Genomic DNA, 8312 nt, shown 5'->3' on the forward strand with positions numbered 1-8312 from the left:
AAGACCTCGACCTGCCTGGGTTATGGGCAGGGTTTAAAGCAGGACTTTGAGAGAATAAAAGACAGTAGATGTGTCTGTAAGCTCTACTTAATCTGCCCCTTTTATATATTCAGAATTAAGTGTCATTCACTTCTGAGCAAATATGAATATACATAAATACATAAATAGCATAATATTATCAAACCAATTAAGATTAACAAAGCATAAAATATATATATATATATATTTTTATATATATATATATATTTATATAGCATAAATATATATATATATATATATATATATATATATATATATATATATATATGCATAAAATATTTCTAACCAGATTTAGTTGATTAGGATTAGATTATTCTTAATGTTTGTAATGGGAATTCATTCCACAGCCAAACACTTACACACTGTCATCTAGGACCAAGAATCTGCAGTTATTATAATTGAGACAATTTTATGTCTCATATTTTTTTATACAATTTTATAATATTTTATAATAATAATAATAATAATAATACTTATAATAATATACACTATATCGGTCAAACGTTTTAGAACTGACATTTAAGTCCAATGAATAACTTGCAATGGTACAAAGTCCTGTGACAGTACAAAGTTAGGCAGCAAACTGCCGGGGCTGTTGAGTTAAATGAACTACAGACTGAAAATTATGTAGATTGTGGTGGGGAAAAGGGCCTTTTTAGAAAACCATTTTAGAGAAGTCATTGGTTCACAACTTACAGCTAGTCTGTTGCAATATAAGTAAAGTAGGCTTTGACAGCGAATGTAAAGAATTTATCATTTACAACCCTGTTATCTACATAAAATCAGTGTAGGAACTGTGTTACATCACGCTGCACCGCAGGATTCCGAGGTCATTGCACATTCACATTCCTACCATAATGTCTCGAAGAAGACACTCAATAAAAGAAGGCATATTGACCTCCCAAAAGTGTTGCTCTGCCCTTTGGGAAATTACAAATGGAGACAGAAAGTAGTGAGGACAGTTTCCTACAGCAAAAAGCTCTTTAAAACTAAAGAGGTCTGACAGACTAACATCCTCAACATAATCAGAAGACAAGTTTCTGAGAGTCAACACCTTGTGTGATAGACAGGTCACATGACAACACCTGGTAGCACATCTTAACACTGGACCAAGCCTCAGTTTCAACTGTGAGGAGAAGACTTGGAGCTGCAGTTTTGACAGGTGGCGTAGCAGTAATGAAGTCAATGCAAAGCAGGATTGGTGGGCCATGCAACACTGACAGTGGACTTCTGAAGAAATGGAGGGATATACAATTTCTGAAAGAATGCTCAAAAAGAAACTACATAGCATGAACAAATGGAGCAGAGTGGCACACAAGAGGCCCTTACTCATTTCTGTTCAAGAATGTTCAAGAACTGTCCTGTAGACTGGGATTCTTGCCACTGCTGGTAGACCTGTATGACCGTACACTTCAGGACACTTATCAGCCTTAACATTAGTGCCACTGACAGGTGAAGTGATCTTCATCTACAGTGGCATCTGTGGAGGGGTGAGGTGTATTAGGCAACAGGTGAACAGCATAAGGATCTGCACTTCTTTGACAAGGGTCAAATTGTAATGGCTAGGGGTACTGGGTCAGAGCATCTGCGCTAACATCAAGCAGGTCTTGTGAGGTGGTCCGTACCTACTAAAAGAACAACTGGTGAACCAGTGACAAGTTCATTATGAGCACCTGAGGCTCATCGACGTGATCTATGTAGGCCCCACCTCACAGCTCACAGGACCTGCTCGTCTTGGTGCCAGATACCACAGGACACCTTCAGAGGACTTGTGAAGTCCATGTCTCGACGGGTCAGATCTGTTGTGGCAGCACAAGGGGGACCTACTCAGTACTTGCCAGATTTCACATCCTTTACTGATGCTTGGTGGCCTTGGTGGTCTATATGAAAGTTATTATAAGTCATTGTGTAGGTGTCATGTAGGCTTATGAGCTTTTCATTAAAGTGTTACAAGAAGGTTTAATCCTAGACCTGAAGTGAATACAGGATGAATACAAGACTATACAACATTTGCTGTACTATGTAAAAAATACAGTGTTTAGTTTTTAAGTACTTCAACTTTTTCCAGCATATCATAAAGTGTGGCACCCACAGTATCAGGCTGAAATATGCAAGGTAGAAAAATTAGAAACTCATGAAGCAACTGTGGGATGTGGTTTTACTGTGCTATTCCAACACTGAACCGGGATATGGCAGCTAATTTATTTTTAATTACCTTCCCTCCCTCTCAGCCGCCGCTCTCGAGACTCAAGTGGATCTCAGGTTCCGCTCCAGACAACATGTAGCTATGGCGACAGTGTCAGAACACACACAGACACAGACACACACACAATGCAACCACAGGCTTGCGTGAAGCTCCTTAAGCCCAACTAAAGAAGTGTTCATTTCACCAACACAGTTTCCATTCAAAATACATTAGACACATGTTTATAGTGGACTTGACAGGATTGACCAACAGTCAGGCTATTAGAGTGATCAGAAGGTCGGGTCAGCGAGTAACATGAATTATGAATTAGGGCCTGGGACGTTCCTGTCATATAGTATTTCCAATTGTTCCACTGCCTGCTTAAGATAGAACGGACATACGCTAAACAAAAAGTAGTGCCCTGAATTTGAATGAAGGTCTGAGATGTTCCTGTTTTAAAGTATTTCTAACTGGTTCACTTACTTTGAAGAGCTGCTTTCCAAAGCCTACGTTACAGCCAAGAAGGGATGCATTTCTTGACCATTAGGTCACTAAAGCTGTTTCTTTAGTATGGGCCCTTTTAAACACACCTAAGAAGTGTGTATAGAAGTAGGAGAAGGATGTGGACTAAGCCGGTAGAGTAATATCATAGGATTTTATGCTAGTGTTATGCAGCTCTCATGAGAGATCTCATGCCCATTCCACCAAAGTTACAGTAGCAGTGTTCTGGCCTGCAGTGGCAATGACACCAACTCCATCCTCCCTTTTACAAAATGATTCAAAAGCTGCTGTTATAAACTACATTTGGTACATAATGTTGCTTTAAAGTTAAGCCACGTTGCTTACAGTACTTACAACACCATGATGTGTAAATACAGCTTGCTCAGACCAGTGTTTACCAGCGCAAGCAAGGTCTGTCCTGCCTCGGCTGCAGCCAACCTAGACTGGGAGTCTTTCAGAATTTCAGCTTTTTGAAAGAGGCACAATACAAAGCAGCCAATCAGTCTTAAAGAGACACAGAGAGAAAGTGACTCCAAAGTAATTAGATTGATGACTTGAGTTGATTCCACATGATTTTCAGAATTTCAAGAGAGAATATAAGCCAGAGTCAAAATGGCAGGTTGATTGGTGCAGCAATTTACCTAAATAACACAGAACAACAAACACAGAACCACTGGGAGAGCTCATGTGTGAAGAGAAGCAGACACATTCCTGGGAAAGCAGTGTCTTAAATACTGCCAGCAAATCTGAACCTTTTTGTGACACTTTTTTTTTTGTGTGTGCAACCATGAGCAGCAAAGTGGACTGATTCTGTGAGGCTCTTTCCTCCAGGATATACAAACATACATACAAATATTCAGGCACCAATCCAAGGAACATTTGTACCCCTTCCAAAGACCACGGCATAATTTTATCAGCTGCTATTGGTGAGTTGGATGGAAACAAACATTATAGCTGCTCTAGCTTTTAGATTTTACAAATGGCTAGTTTGTGCTGGATGTTGCAGAGAGTGACGATTCTCTCTGGCCAATCACTTCTGCAAAGTTTACACTTCACTTATTAGTCCCTACTCAGCTCGCTTGGAACTACCAATAAGTACCAGGTACCAATATTTGCATAATGAAAAAGCAAAAAAGTAGAGTCGAGTAGAGTAGTGTAGGTACCATGCAGTGGAAAAGCGCCAATAGTGATTGTTTGGCTATGTTGTGTCCTCAACCGGGGTGCCATATTTGGGGGAAAGGTAATGATAATTCTAAGGGCCTGTGAGTAGCAGATTTTATCATTATTAATTAATAATTGTAAGAGTTGTGGGACCCAATTAAATATGTTTTCATGGGGCCCAAAATCCCTGGCAGCTCCCCTGCTCTCAACACTAATATAGAGAGTTGTTACTCGGTCATGCAGATTCCTCCTGTACAACATCTGTAGAATTCGACCCTTCCTCTCTAGAGAGTCGTCCAGATGCTCGTTCAGTCTCTCGTCACTTCCAGACTTGACTACTGCAACTCTCTTCTAGCTGCTCTCCCTCTGCACACCATCAGGCCCCTGCAGCTTATCCAGAATGCAGCAGCACGGGTCGTCTTCAATGTTCCTAAGTTCAGCCATGTCTCTCCACTGCTGCGTTCTCTTCACTGGCTTCCTGTAGCTGCTGCCCGCATCAGATTCAACACCCTGACACTGGCCTAAAGCCAAGAACGGACCAGCCCCTCTGTACTTGATGGCAATGGTCAAAAGCCGATCCGCACCAAGAACCCTTCCAGCTTCAAGTACGGCTCGGCTCGACCCGCCATCCCTCAAAATCCATGGAAGACAAGCCTCCAGGCTTTTTTCTGTCCTGGCACCAAAGTGGTGGAACAAACTTCCCCTTGGTGTCCGAATGGCAGAGTCGCTCGCTTCAGTCTTCAAACGCAGACTGAAGACCCACCTCTCCGAGAGTACTTGGGCAAATAGCAGAGTGGTCATCTTGTCTTGTGTTTAGTAGTGTCTAAACTTGGAGGTATCTTTGAATTTGGAGTCTATTCAAACTAGCTAAGGTTTTTCTTGGGTAAATAGCAAAGCACTTTAGTAAGTCGCTCTGGATAAGAGTGTCTGCTAAATGCCTTAAATGTAAATGTTACTGTAAAAATGATTTAGCCCGTTTGGTTAATCCTTTTATTAACTTTTAAACATAAAGGTGCTACAGGATTCTTTGAGTGATGCCATAGAAGAAGCATTTTTGTAAAACAGAAGCTATTGACTTCTCTGAATCTTTAAAACTGTTCTGTGGTATCACTAAAAGAACACCCTTTGTAACACCTTTATTTTTAAGAGTGTGCTTGCATATTACATTCCTGACACACTAACTCTTCATCCTGCATCAGCCCGCAGTGCATATAAAGGATGGCAGGTTTAATAAAGAGTAGGCATTGCTCATCTCCAGTAGGGCAGCAGTGTGTGTGACATCTAACACCCCCTCATATCCCCCCCCCCCTCTCTCATTAGCTCCACGCTAACACAACACTCCCTGTAAAGGTGTTGGTAGGAGACATAAGCTTGAGCAAGCGTGTGCCGTAAGATCTGTGCATGTCAGCTCAGCTCAGAGGAACGGAATGAATGCGAGAAGCTTTTTTCTTCACTACTTTGATCCATGTGATGTGGATTGCAGGAAGGGTATGACTCACTCTGCTAGGCATGGCACTCTGCAAATCTTCCCGGGCCTTTTAAGCGGATAAAAAGTCAGATAAATAAGGAACCCTAAAAAACGTCCTATTGACAACTGACTCAAGCAATGGAAATGGGGAGAAAAAGTCTGAAAAAGCCTTTCCAACTCGGAGACATTTATTACATTATTAGGAGACTAGAACCAGAGACTCAAAGTCATTTGTTGGTCTTGGCCCTTGTATTTCATGTGAAATTCATCACATAGCCAAACGATTTGATACAGTTAGAGCCAGAGACAGGTCAGCGTAAGTTAAAGGCCACTGAAAAACACCTATTAGTGAACCTAAAAGTAAAGCGAAAGTTGTTTTTGGATTATATCTATCATATCCTTCCTAATAAAAATATAATTCATATTTTGAATGGAATGGAACTGCCTTCCACATCGGTCGGATAAAGCATGTCTTGTAAAATGTGGAGTAAAATGATATTATAATAACAGTTCAACTCAGACCAGTGCAGATTCATTCAACTGCTGCCATAAAGACCCGAATGGCATAATTTCAAGTCAGCTCCAACCTAAAAACCGTCAAGGTCAGTCAGAGTCCAAGAACAACAGTGAAATATTTCAGGGCGATCTGGTCTCTTGTCTTGGCTTATGGGGCACGGAGATCCGCCTTGGATGACTCACTGTTGCCATGGTTACGCTCTAACTACATCACCTCTGTAGGCATTACCGAAGCACCGCGCTGAGTGTTTGTACCATATCATAAAGGGTCATCGTCTAATTGCGTAGAATTGCGTGCAATTTCAACCCAGTTAAGCTGAAAGAGAGGGAAAGACTTGCAAACCTGTGTATTTCAGGTGTGTGTTTACATTGCAGAGCGCCCTTATTCATTCCAGCTGCCACGTGTGGAAATTTGAAAGGTTTCAAATCAGTGGCTAACTTTTATCCAGCAAAGATGGGGCCTGGGGTATGATTAAGTGTGTGCAGCGGAGACTGGGCCGTGCTACAAGACTGCATTCCCATGCCTGGCACACACTGTGTGTTCTTTTGAAGCTCATACTTCATGCTTTATGCGGTTGCTCTCACTGGAATGAAGCTTATAGCGTCGGTAAGGGCAGCCTGGAGCAGGTGCAGAGACGAAGCCTTTCTGAACTGCTTCTCAAAATCAAACTGATAAAATGTCTGACAACATCTGGCAACAGATTTATTTGCAGATCCAGTTGCTTGATCAAAACAAAAATCTGCAGTCAATGGGAATGAAAGTGAGATAATGCAAAGGTATGCAATACTTTACTTCTACTGAAGAACAGTTCTGGTCAAATGAGGTTTGACTCAAAGTAGGGCTGCACGATGTTGGGAAAAAACTGACATTGTGATATTTTGCTGTTCTGCGATATAGATATTGCAAAAAATACAAGAGAAAAATAGAGGATGTCAGCGATCCAGCATGTCATGATATTAATATATCATTCTGTGAATCTTAAGATTGGAAGAAGAAACTTTTGTATGAAGTAAGTGGTTGTAAGTTATGAAGCATGATGCCTTATGTGACGTTGCATGTCCTGCGATGTGACTATTGCGCATTCGCACATTGCAATGACGATGCTGAGGCAATATATTGTTCAGCCCTAAGTCAAAGTGATAAATGAAATGCTGAAGCAGCATAAGCTTTGAAGTTGAGAAAATGGGAACCTAAAGATCTAAAGACCTAAAGATCTGAGGGAAGGCTGGTATTGAAGACATAACAGAGATTAAAACCCAGACGTGTTGAACAACATCACTTTTCTAACTGCTTCAGTACACAGATTGTAAACCCTGTTTTTCTGACACAGCTACTCTGACCCAGTCCTATTTGATACTTTAGCCTTTGAGCTGGATCAAGGGATACTATAAACAGCTCTAAAGCCTTATGAAGAAGATTTTGTACTCTCAGTGGAACTCATAAATTTGAAGGGCAGTGGAATCTGAATAACAGTGTGTTCTACATCCACCTTTTTTTTGTTTCTTCATTTTTGTTTTTTGTTGCGATTGAAAACAATGACGGATCACATGTGTTGTGAGAGCCTGAAGTGTTGGTGTAGCTGTGGTTTAGTCTGGATTTAAATATTTTCTTTGACGTCGTGCCCCCTTAAATCCATGTTAGACTCCCAAAACCAACCTCAATCCCCATCCGTCATGAATTTAAACATGCCTCCACTGCAGGCTTTTGGAAGGAGGTCAGAGACATAAAACCCCTGCTAGATAGTTTCTTTGTTATTCCAGCGTGTATTTCTGAGAAAAGTGCAGCATCTCCCGGGCTGTTTTTATCTTCAGCAGCTGGAAGAGAGGGATTACCACACGTGTGAATATCTAACATCACCTCCAACAAAAACAAACCCCTAAGCACTCTCCTGTACTCCCATATCTCCTTTAAAAGGAAAAGTTTTTTTTGGAAGATAAAGTGGAGCCTTTGCCCATGGCATGCTGAAAGTGTGAAAATATATTTGGCCTGGAAGCAGTGAAAATGTACAGCACACCCTGGCAAACCCCATACATGTTTAAAAGAGGGAAAATAGTGTTGACATGTGTCCCTCGGGAAGACATTATTATGTTTCCTTGGAATGTTTTCAGTAAATCTGGATTTCGGAGTGCCCTGCAGTCTGGGGCTACTTTGGATAACAAGCTTGGATCTCTGTTGCCATCTGGTGGATCCGCTGGTTTAAAAAAGTTTTTAAGACGAAATTTCCAATTGAAAAAGATTATGGCGTTTTTTTTTAGTTTGAGACTGTTAAGTTTATGAGGACAATGGGACCCATCATTAAAGGACTGATTAAAATCTGACATAGACGTAGACTTTTCATGAGAACACATTTAAGATCATTCCTAGGACGATATTGTTGAATGAGGCCCAGTGTTTTTAAATGTAGTTTCAAATATTCTCAAGAGATTATTATCATTATTATT

This window comes from Salminus brasiliensis, chromosome 1 (assembly GCF_030463535.1).
Source record: "Salminus brasiliensis chromosome 1, fSalBra1.hap2, whole genome shotgun sequence".
Classification (NCBI taxonomy): Eukaryota; Metazoa; Chordata; class Actinopteri; order Characiformes; family Bryconidae; genus Salminus; species Salminus brasiliensis.